Consider the following 12,669-nt stretch of genomic DNA (forward strand, 5'->3'; position numbering starts at 1 on the left):
CATTTCATGCCATCCAGATTGTCCTAAAGTCCTTTGGGGATTTTTAAGAGCCAAATCATCATTTTTATTTGATCAGGAAGGAAGATACCTTATAAGCAGTTAAGTTTATGTAGATGATCCTGAGGAAGGAGGTTTTTCATTGTTACCATTTCAGCTGCAACAGACTTTGTTTCTCCTCCAGCCTTCAACACTTCCCTCACTGCTCCTTTTCTCAGCTGGTGAGCTCACCTTGTTCTTAAAATAAAAAGATCAAGGCTATCCTTCATTGATTCTCATCTTCATATCATTCTGTTTTTTTCTACTGCTACAGACATCTCTTCAAATTTTCCCAGTCTCAGAAGAAGAGTCTTAGAAGTGCTAACCTTGCCCTGGTACACTAGATTGAGATTTTTTGCCTCCCACTTGTCCCTTTCTTCTCCATTCCATTTCTCCCTCCTCTAGTTTCAATAATTCACATCTCTCTATCTTGAGGCAAGCCTTTGCTTGACCTTAGTCACTCTTTCTTCTAGTTAACTTGTATCTGCTTTATTTTTAACACATACATCAACCTATGCTGCTCTTCTGTTATCACTCTGTCCTTACTTCTGAAGCGGTTTTCATTCCACTCACTTACTGAAGCAACTCTTTCAAAAATCACCATCTTTGTTGTCAAACACAATGACAAATGCAGTCTCCTTGACCTGTTTGTAGTTTTTGACACTGTTCACTGTATTTCCTTCTTGAAACACTCTACTTCTTTGTCTTTAGTGAAATGGCACTCCACTACTTCTTTTTCATCTACTTATGTCTGCCCTCTCTTTTATTGGATGATTTTTAATTCATTTCTCTGTTCCTTTTTATATATTCTGTCAGTCATGTAGTACTGTGAAGGAATCAGGACTCAAAACCAGATATACCATTAATTGGTAGTATTACCTTAGGGATTTCATTTATTTGTCTGTTATTTTCTTCTATGTAGCATAAAGACAAAATGCCTGACTTGAAAAGAGACAATGAGGATTAAATGAGAATCTATGTAAGGCATCTTAACCTGGCCAGAGTTAATGCTAACCTACACAAGTCATCTGTGTTTGATCACCTCCTTGACACCTCTGATAATTCCAGCCCTAAACATTTTCTTCTTTTCTGGCCACATATGGTTAAGAAAATCATGTGCTGCACAATTTTATATTTAATTATATACCATATTTTGTCAGTAAATGTTAGTTCTATCTTTCTTACTACAATGTAGAGATCCTCCCCCAAAATTCCACTATATGCCTCTCAACACTAACATATGGATCGGTTTTCAATAAATGATGGCTATTTGTGAACTAATTGACTTGAGACTTTCACTTTACCCTCCTCTGGACTTACAACAAGTAGTCAAGAAAATTATGACTGTGTAAGGAATTTAATATCACCTTCTAAATCATCACTCTGGTTTCCTTGGACTTCCATAAATGTGATTACATTCTAAAATAAAGATAACATGGGTGTTAATTTTGTTAAAAATTACCCTCATTCTCTAGATTCTTGGGGTCAAACAATACCCCATTTCTTCCATTGTTTCAACAAATACTTTTAGAGTACAGTAAAATGCTAGACACTCACATATCAATAGGGGAGACAAACAGGCAGGCAATTCTATTAGGGTGTGGTACCAAATATCATGTGGGAAAGAATGAGGTATTATAATGTACACAGAAAGAACATGTAAATCATTCTTTGGATGGAGGGTATTCTGAAAAGGCTTCCAAAGGAAGTCATTTCTAAGATGAAACTTGGGAATTCATTTTAGACAATAAATATAAGATTAACATTATTTATGTAATTGTTTTTAAAGGGGATGCACATCATTTGCTTTTAAATAAAAATTTTAAATGTCTTCACTCCCTCCCCCACCCCCCTTTTTTTTCCCTCAAATTACTACCAAATTCTGGACCTGTGAGGCCTTAAATTGGGTTTCTAGTTGAGAGATATTGGAAAGAATAATTTATTTTTAGCAATCAAATGTAAGAATATATGAAAAAAGTGAAAAGTCAATTAAAATATACTTTTTACCTGTTAATCATATAAAGGTAACAAAAAGCTTCAAACCTACTACTCTATTAGAAGCTAAGAAAACCATTTTTTTTTAATGGCATATAACACACAGAAAAATATCAAAATGAAAATTCAGATGATCCAGTATCAAAACTGGAGAGTCAAAGATTGTCAAAGACCTAAAGTTATACACATGCTCCCGAGATCGATGTGAGGCAGAGGAAACATTTTGTGACTGGACAACATCACACCAAAAGGTGTTTATCCTTCTTGGTTTGGTTGTGTGTGGAAAAGGGTTAAGGTTACTTTCTTTTTTTCATGAATGAGTTTATTTAAACTGAAGATAACATCTATACCTCTGAGGGGTATGGAGAATAAAACAAAGATGAGATACACAGACGCCCTGACCTTTGTGGAGAAAAGTCATTGTATACATATTTCTTATGAATAATACAGTGCCCCCCAAAAGATAAATATTCAAATCAATGAATTTTGTGTTGTGCCCAATTTCCTGTTTAGAGAGAAGGGAAAATGTTTCCCTTCCATTTCCCTACTGCACAATGAAATTAAAGCAAATGGAAAAGAGAATTCAATTTATCAAAATTCCCCATTGGGAAACCAGTGGCTCTCATTTTACACACTACTTGTGATTAGCTTTAGGGTCTTTCACCTAATTCTTTCCTTTGAATTAATTAAAAGTACGTTTGAATGTGACAGACATTTCAAAATTCCCTGTAATGTGACAGGAAGAGCTTTTTTCCTTTTCATTTTTCTTTTTTTCTCCATAACTATAGAAGCTCCAAGCTCCAAAGATATTACTACAATGCTACAAGGTTGTTTACCTTCGCTCCTTCACAAAAGATAATCCAACAAATTACATTAATTATAAACCAATATGTTCCGTTCAATTCCCATATGAGCCAAACCTGGGGATGAGCATCTGCTCTTATTTTCTGAGCTCGGTTTTGAGGACAAGATTCACAACAATGCTCAATCCATAATTAACAGAAAAATTAAAGATGCAACATCCCGACATCCTGCTTTTTGAAGCAGTATGCTTCAAAATATACATGCCTACTCCTGGCAAGCTTCTTTTTTCTTCCAAACTCAGAAATAGCCTATTGTTATCCCTGACACATTTTTGTTTGTTTAAAATACTTACATTTTTATTGGACTTAAAATAAACATGAAAGTATTTTCTACAAAAAGAATGAACAACCATGTACCACTGTGATAATTTTCTTTTTAAACTTGGGGTTTCTTTTTTCCCTAGATGATGATCTCTCCTTCTCCCTTAAAATGATGTTTATGGTGTATTAAGCATGTTGTTTCATGGCGGGGGAAATATATAGAAATGGGCAAAATTTACTTAGGATACTTGATTTTCTCTTTTTTCCTGCTTGACCCATAAAAGGAAATAATAGTAAGTTATACCAGATCCTCATATACATCTACACATATATTTAGCACATACATCTTTTATTCTATTCATGGAAATCCCAGTTAAGCAGTTGGTGGTAAACAAATATTTAAAATATCTGCATTATAGATACCTAATTCATATATAGCATCCATATGTGATTGAATATAAATAGACATACTGTTTAAGTACACCCACACACCACATACAAAGTGAATGGAGAGCAGGGCAGTGAATGAGCTTCTCTTTTTCCTGTTCACATGTGTAATACCTGAGTCTGATGTGAAGATGAGCATTCTTCACATAATTTTTCTGAGATCCTCAAAAGAAAGAAAGTCACAAAGTCAGCATAATTCTATGAATCTCTGAAGTACTTTACTGTCATTTATCTTTATTGCATATTCAGTCATGAAGGGAGAGATATTCTGCTTTCATTGATCTTACTCTACTGATCTTCAAATTATTCCCAACACCACCTATTTGAACCTAGAAATTCTTGTTTTAATGGAGTTGATTTTTATCATTGAATTCATGTTGCTTTGGGAGAGAGACAGATATGATACAAGATGCTTAGTTTTTATCCTTAGTGATAGGAAGACCAGATAACCTTTGTGGTAGTTCCACAGAGCACTGTGTGTCAGAAAAATACGTCTGGAGTCTAGCAGCTGAGGAGTCCTGGTCTGATCTCTAACATTCTCTATGCAAAGAGAAAGTTTTTCAGCAGGGAGGTCTGGGAGGGCAGCTGGCTTTGGCTTCACATTCACAAAGGGCCTGTAATATATATGTTGATGTTCTCTCCAAAAGAAGTTTTACATATAATCATGAGCAAGATTGAAAGAAGAAAATTGTAGTCAAGATGCTTTCAAATACAAATAAGAGAAAACCCGACTAAGTTCTATTTCTTAAGGTTTTAGAAAAATATTTTGTTAGATTAATAAAGTAGTCACAGGCTGGCAGTTCTGGTGGGTCAGTAAAGTCATTGAGAACAGATACAGGCTCTTCCATTTTTTTACTCTTCCATTATTAACACTTTGTTTTGTTCTTAATATTGCCACCTCATTACTTCAAAATGGCTCCCACAGATCCAGACATCATACCCGTACATAACATGATCCAAAGTAGAAAGGTCTCTTTCACCAGAATTGGGTCCTGTGACTACGTCTAAATAAATAATAAGGAGAATAATACTATGATTATATTAGCTCAGTAATAATTCATTTCCATTATTTTCTCAGACTGGGAATATTTCTGCCAATGGGGAAAATGCTATTGTGTAGGTAAATAAGAGTTTTCTTGCCACCAAGTATCTGTCATATAACCCTACACATAGATTACTAGGTCATACTGTCTGGACAATATATATGTGTGAATCCACACATTCACACACACACATATTCCTTTACTTGTAATTATTTTGCATTGTATATCATATATTAATAATATTTATTTGTTAAAAACATTTTAAAAATATTACATGATATTTGTCTACCTGTTTTGACATGTTTTAATACTTCTTTTAAATATATGGAATGGTATAGGCCTCTCTCAATCTCTGAGAGATAATGGTGATAGAGTTTACCAGCTGTATGACCATAAACATTTGCTACTTAACTTCTCTGTACCTCAGTTTGTCCATGGATGAAATCAATATAAAATTCCTGGACTGCCTAATTGGATCGTACTTTGTGGGAAGGATCCAATGCATGATTACAGGAAATTGCTTTGAGAATAACAATACTTTGTAACCTGTATTTTATGCTCTTAGGATTTGATACTGAGAATTGCAGAGATAGGTAGGTGAACCCCAGGCCCCAGTGCTGGTCATCATGAGGACTTCTGAGTGAAGGAGCAGAAGGCCCACTGATTCCACTTACCCATCTCTCCTGCCTAGTTAACCACAATATGCCTCAAAGGTAGAAAGTCCGACTGTTGGCCCAGTTGTCTCCTGGAGTAGTCTGACTCTATCAGGAGATACTTCCAAAACATCATATTATTTAAGTTATTATTGTATGATGTGTGAGAGATTGAGTAGACCCTGTAGAGTTTGAAGTTAAGAGTTTGTAAATCACAGTTTCCTGTGGTTTTTGTCTACTCTGGCAAATTTTCAATGAGATTTACTGCCACAGGCCATGATTTTGAATATGGCCACACCCGTTTCCACAGATGTTGGGAACACTCAGTTTGGAATTTTTACCATACCATTGGTAAGTGAGCTTCTTATACCTCCTCTGGTCCAGATATTGCCACACACAGGATATGGCTGGTTTCATACATCTGATGTGGTTGTGGACATACTACATTTAGGTGAGGGTTCAGTATCTCCTTTCTTTAGTTCACAATGTTCATTGAATACTGTCTTGGGCCTGAGTTTTGTTTGATGAATTTATAAAAATACATAACCAAACCTTTAAGGAGTTTAAAGTCAAGATAAGGAGGCAAAATCTATAGGTATAATATTATTTTTATAGCATTTATACTATATTATAATTGTGTCATTGTCTCCCCTAAGCAATAGTAAATTTGTTTGCTTTTTAAAGACTATTTTTTTAGAGCAGTTTTAGGTTTACAGCAAACTAAGAGGAAAGTGCAGAGATTCCTATATACCTTCTGCCCCCCACACATGCCCAGCCTCCCCCATTATCAACATCCCCCCCAGAGTGGCACATGTTACAGTTGATGAACCTGCATGTCACATCATTATCACCCAAAGAACATAGTTTACATTAGAGTTCACTCTTAGTGTTGTACACTCAATGGGTTTAGACAAATATATAATGACATGTATCCATCATTATAGTATAATACAGAGTATTTTCACTGCCCTAAAAACCCTCCGTCTTTTGCCTGTTTATCTCTCCCCTCCTTCCCAACTCCTGATAACCATTGATCTTTTTACTGTTTCCATAATTTTGCTTTTTTCCAGAATGCCATATAGTTGGAATTATATAGTATGTAGCCTTATCAGATTGTCTTCCTTCACTTAGTAAGAATGTATTTGTGTTTCCTCCAAGTCTTTTCATGGCTTGATAGTACATTTCTTTTAGCACTGAATAATATTCCATTACCTGGATGTACCACAGTTTATTTTTCCATTTACCCACTGAAGGACATCATGATTGCTTTCCAGTTTTTACAATTATGAATAAAGCTGCTGTAAATATCCATGTGCAGGTTTTTGTGTGGACATAAGTTTTCAGTTTCTTTGGATAAATACCAAGGAATGCAATTTCTGAATTGTATGGTAAGAGTACGTTTAGTTTTCTAAGAAGCTGCCAAACTGTTTTCCAAAGTGATTGTACCATTTTGCATTCCCACCAGCAATGAATGAGAGTTCCTGCTGCTCCACATCATCATCATCATTTGGTGTTGTCAATCTTCCAGATTTTGGCCATTCTAATAGGTGTATACTGGTATCTCATTGTTGTTTTAATTTACATTTCACTGATGGCATCTTTTCATATGCTTATTTGCCATCTATATATCTTCTTTGGTAAGATGACTGGTAAAATTTCTTGCCCATTTTTTAATCTGGTTGTCTGTTTTCTTACTGTTGAGTTTTAAGTGTTCTTTCTATGTTTTGGATAACAGTTCTTTATCAGATGTGTCTTTAGAAAATATTTTCTCCTAGTCTGTGGCTTGTCTTCTCATTTCTTGACATCGTTTTTTGCAGAGTAGAAGTTTTTAATTTTAATGAAGATCAGCTTATCAATTACTTCTTTAATGAATTGTGTCTGTGGTATTGTATCTAAAAAGTCATCACCATACCCAAAGTCATTTAGTTTTTTTCTTATGTTCTTCTAGGAGTTTTATAGTTCTGTGTTTTACATTTAGTCTTATGATCCATTTGGGGTTGATTTTTATAAATGGTGTAAGGTCTGTGTCTAGATTCATTTTGAAAAGATTGTCTTTGATCCATTGTATTGCCTTTGCCCCTTTGTCAAATATCAGTTGACTATGTTTATGTGGGTCTACTTCTGGGCTCTTGATTCTGTTCCATTGACCTATTTGTCTCTTTTTTCACCAATACCACACTTTCTTGATTACTGTAGCTTCATAGTAAGACTTGACTGGTAGTGTCAGTCCTCCAACTTTGTTCTCCTTCCAAATTGTATGGCTATTCTGGTTTTCTGCTCTCCCTATAAACTTTAGAATCAATTTGTCAATATCCACAAAATTACTTGCTGGGGTATTGATTGGGATATCTGTAAGATTCTTAAGGATGGGGATATGTTTTCTCTTCCTCTCTGGATACCTAGTATGTTATTGGTGCCTGATTTATAGCAGGCACCAATATGTTATTGGTGCCTGATTTATAGCAGTTGCTAAAATAAATAAAATTACCAATATGTTATTGGTGCCTGATTTATAGCAGTTGCTCAATACATACTTACTGAATAAATAAAATTACTAAAGATGTGATCAGAGAATTAAGTCAAATATATAAGACACTGAACAAGTTCAGGATTCCTGGAAGCATGAGGGTGGTGAGGAGGGAAGCTGAAATCAGATATGGATGCATGTGGGTAAAAATGAAAGTGGGGTAGAAATGAGGGAGTACAAAGAATGATGGGGCTGGATTTTAAGAAGCAACACGACCTTTGGAAATACCCAGAAGTGAGAAGCATTTTTTGAGAAACACCATCAAAACTATATTGGAGGAAAGTATTTTTTTTCAAAGCTATAACCTTATTTATCATTATTTACTTTTACTGCACCAGGAAAGAGGCACATGAACACTCATAGCATATTTACATGTTTCTAGCGTTAAAAGGCATTCTCTTTAAGATCTCTAAGGTTGGGGTATGTGAGAATGTGGAGACTCAGAAATTAGAAGCCTTAAGAATTTGCCTTCATTGATAGACAATATGAAGTTTTGCTGAGGGCTATGTGGCAGAGAACAAATTATGAGAGGTCTTAAAAGCTGAAGAATTTTTTCGCCTCTAAAATTTATTCCTAGAAAAATAGATATCTTCTAGATATCTTTTGTGTCTCATGGATTTCCTGGTATTTTTATAAGGAATCTCAGTTATTTCTGCCTTATGTTCAGACACCACAACTTCTGATAAAATTTGCTACTTAGATATGTGTATTTTTCCTGGGACTCTAACATATCCTTGTTCTTAAAATCTCCTGGAAACCAGTATAATGCAATAGGTCAAAGGTTCTTGTCATTCCAGGCTAAGAACCAATTCACCTGATTGTAGAGCTATAAGCAGAAAAACTAACTGTAGGTCCAACCAAGTAGTATGGAGGAGGCTACCTCTGTGTTTCCACCTTGTGACAGTTGTGTCCTGAGTAGCAGCAACAGGCCAACGTTAGGAGAAAAGAGCAAGATGGGAGAGTCCTAAAAGACTTCTGACTGGATCTCAGTACATTTGTCCTTACTGCTCATGTGATGGTTAAAAGCCTCCTTTTCCTAACTTTTCTGTTCACTTCTTCTTCCCTTTTGTTTTTCTTTCCTTTCCTAAGCCCATCTAAACAGTAAAACAGAAGAAAAGTTCCTTTTGTGGCCAAATGTTTTAATATGGTCTGGAAAGTGTTCACTGAGTATTAGATTCACCAAGCTGAATATTTCTGTAGACACTGTGTCTTATAACTCATGAAAATCTCTTTAAAATGGCTATTTGTCTACATGCCACTCATTTTGTTCTAATTAATAAATAATCAAAATTTTCATAAAACAGTGGACCAACTGCAAAAAGATTTGTGTGGGGGAAGGGAGTGTGATGATAATTCATTACGTGAAAATGTTCATTCAAACAAATTGGATGCATGTTTTCTTCACAAAAATAATTTCATCTTAGAGCATAAAGAAATACAATCTAATTTTTAAAAAATCTAATTTTCACCTATATTTTCAGAATTCTGCTGGGGAGAGATAAGATAAAGAGGCATTCATCCTTGTAATTTTATTTTATTTTTTTCAACTTCATATTTATTGCACACTCACTATAGGCAACTGACAAGTCCTCAAAACACAAAGTGTAGCAACACACAACTTCACTTTCAAGGGCTTCAGATATACCTACTGTATTTTGTGGAAACATGTAGAAGAGAACAGTAACTTGGGTGAAAAAAAGAGGACACTAGACAGTTTGGGAGGGATATCAGCCTAAGCAAATGTTCCGAGGTGTGAAAATACGGTCTTGCCTGAAAATCTCCTGTCTCACCTAGTCCTTAGTCACCACGCCCTCACCATGTTTTTAACCTCTGCCTTTCCTATTTTTGCCACTTTAGACTTGCAGCTCTTTCAATTCCCTTGCCTCTAATTCCATCTTTCTACTCACTACAACTTAACATTTCTGGGAAGCATTTTACCAAAGCTATTTCATAAAGCATGAAAAGTCCAATTTGTCCAATAGTTTTTTTTTACTCAAAAGCAGTGGTCCCCAACGTTTTTGGCCCCAGGAACCGGTTTCGTGGAAGACAATTTTTCAAGAGGGGAGATGGTTCAAGCAGTAATGTGAGCGATGGGGGGAATGGGGATGGTTCGGCGGTAATGCAAGCCATGGGAAGCAGCAAATGAAGCTTCCCTTGCTTGCTCGCTGCTTACCTGCTGTGCAGCCTCCTTCCTAACAGGCTGCTGACCAGTACTGGTCTTCAGCCTGGGGGTTGGGAGAACCCCTGCTCAAAAGGATTTATACTAAAGCAGGAACGCTTTCCGAACCTTAAGTTACTTAAGTCTTATTTATAACTAGCATAAAAATTGAAAACTTAAATGCAATTTAAGTTGCAATTTAAGTGATGGGGAACTATTGGAGATAAATGCAATTTAAGTGATGGGGAACTATTGGAGATAAATTAAAATACATTCATTAGAAGAATTATTAAACCATTAAAATTTGTTTTTCAAGGAATATTTAATAACAAGGTAGATAACATATGCTTATCTAACATGTATTTTTATATCACTGAAGCTAAAATAAAATGCCCTTTTTATTGGGTAAGTTTGGCCTGCTGTATGTGTACACTGCAGTGCAATTTAAAAAATACTGTAATTATAATTTCAGAACTTCAGAATCTGAATAGGTGCCAGTGTTCTCTCCTTTTTTTATATGGGAAAAAAAATCCTTTGAAAATCTTTTGAAGCTTGGACAAAAATTCCATAGCTATATTCTTAGTATCACTCTGTAGAGTCTTCATGATTCAGATGATACAAGGGAAGAGCTTCAGTGCAACCTTTTAGAGAAGACATTCCAGCTCTCATGATCTCATCAACCAGGAGAATGTTGGTGGCGATCACAATGCAGGAATGAAGAAGCTGTTTCTTTATGCAATAGATATCCCATATGCCTACTTCTGTTGTTACCATTGGCTCACCTGTGTTCAAGTCCACACCCACAAGTTGACCTGGTTCTGAATGTTCTGCTTGAACTTTAACTAGAGTTTCCTGAAAGTCAAAACCAGAGTTCTGAGCAAGAACCTTGGGAATAATGAGCAATGCATCAGCAAATGCTTGAACTCCAAGTTGGGCCCTGCCCTTTACTCTGGGCTTGTATTTAATCAGGGCTTCTGCCATTGCCACTTCCACTGCACCAGCACCTGGAACTACACAGCAATCATCAATAGCATTTTTAACCGTCCTCAAGCCATCTCTTATTGCATCTTTGATTTGAGTAAGAGTGTGCTTTTTTGGTCCTTTGATCAACAATGTGACCGAGCAAGGATTGTTACATTTCTCAATAAAGGTGAACTTCTCTTCTCCCAATGTATATTCACAGACAAGTCCTGCATGTCCCAAACAATCAGGATTTAGGTCATCAAGAGAATTTAGGGCTACCCCACCACAAGCAAGAGTCAGCCTTTCCATATTTCTTCTTTTAGCTCTGCACAGAGTTACTATGCCTTCTTCTGCAAGAGCATCTAAGGAAAAGGTGTCAATTCCCTTTTGATTAAAAACAACAAATCCTTTATCAGCATCACCACAGAATTTCTTTTTCAGGTCTATTATTTTTTTAACTCTGTCTTCAATGAATTTTCTTTCAGCTTTCACTAATTTCTCTCTCTCCTCTGTACTCCTGTAAAAAAAAAAAACCAGAATTCACTTGTTTTTTCATATTCTAATGACACGTTGCATGTGAGGATGTACGCATCTTCTGTTCTCTTTTTCGTATCAGGATGCCATGCCCCATGGTCCAAAACAAGACCTCTGATTAAGCTTCTATCGTTTTCAGATTTAGGTTTCATCTCCATGATCTCAACCATGAAGAGGTCAATAGGTTCATCTTGTTTTTTAAGGGCTAAAATGGAGTCCACTACAGCCTCTGTTAAGACGTCAGTAAGTTCAGCATGAACTTTAGTACATAGAGATGTTCTGGCCACGTCTATAGTGTTTCCCTGTCCATCCCTTTGCTTACTTTGACTTGTTCCAAAAACTGAAGTGCCTTTTCCTTTGCACCTTCAAATCCTTCTGTAATTATTCTGGGACAAAGACCTTCAGAAATGTAGTGATCTGCCTGCTTCAGGAGCTCTCCCATGATTAGGACATTGGAAGTGGTACCATCACCAGTTATGTCATTCCGGGCTGTTGCTAATTTGGCTGTTAAGAAGATTGTTGCGTGTTGAATTTGCATTTCATGAAGCAGCACATTTCCATCTTTAGTGAGCTTGATGTCTCCAGCACCAGAAACAAGCATCTTCATGGTGCCCTTAGGCCCCAAGTTGGTCCTCAGCACATCCTGCAGCCCCCGGGCCACGCTGATGTTGACCGCCAATACCGCCTAGGCTCAGGCCACCTCGGCCTTGGGGTTCAGGGTCTTCACGGCCACCATAGCTGACCCAGCAGAAGAAAATGAGGGAACCGGAAAGCCCAGAGCCAGTTCGGCATGGCCTGCCATCCTTGTAATTTTACACTCTCTTTTTTTGTTTGTTTGTTTCAGTCTCCTACTTTCATGAGACAGAGTTCCTCTCACACAGAGACCTGACTCTAGGAACCCGGGGCTGGCATGGCAGAAGCCTATACTTCACTTCGTGGAATTGTGGGCTTTTTATTAGAGCAATGTTCTTAACTTGGGAACCATTACTTTAGGAGCTTCATTGTTCTCAGGTCAAGAGAACATGCTTAAAAATGCTTGAGGACTCAAAGAGATTTTGTTTATCTGGATTAGAGCAAAACTGAACAAGTGTTATTTTATTAAAGGTAGCTGCCATGTGCGATTTAAACCATTATTGATGAACTTTTAAAATTCTATTACGTGAAAATAGATTGTTTTATCTCACTAACT

The 12,669-nt window shown here is 36.4% G+C and overlaps 1 pseudogene; it reads right to left on the reverse strand.

The window, feature by feature from the left end:
• Positions 1-10,458: 10,458 nt before the first annotated feature.
• On the reverse strand, positions 10,459-12,216 carry LOC137226370 (T-complex protein 1 subunit zeta pseudogene; annotated as a pseudogene).
• Between the last annotated feature and the right edge of the window lie 453 nt (positions 12,217-12,669).

This window comes from Pseudorca crassidens, chromosome 6 (assembly GCF_039906515.1).
Source record: "Pseudorca crassidens isolate mPseCra1 chromosome 6, mPseCra1.hap1, whole genome shotgun sequence".
NCBI lineage: Eukaryota > Metazoa > Chordata > Mammalia > Artiodactyla > Delphinidae > Pseudorca > Pseudorca crassidens.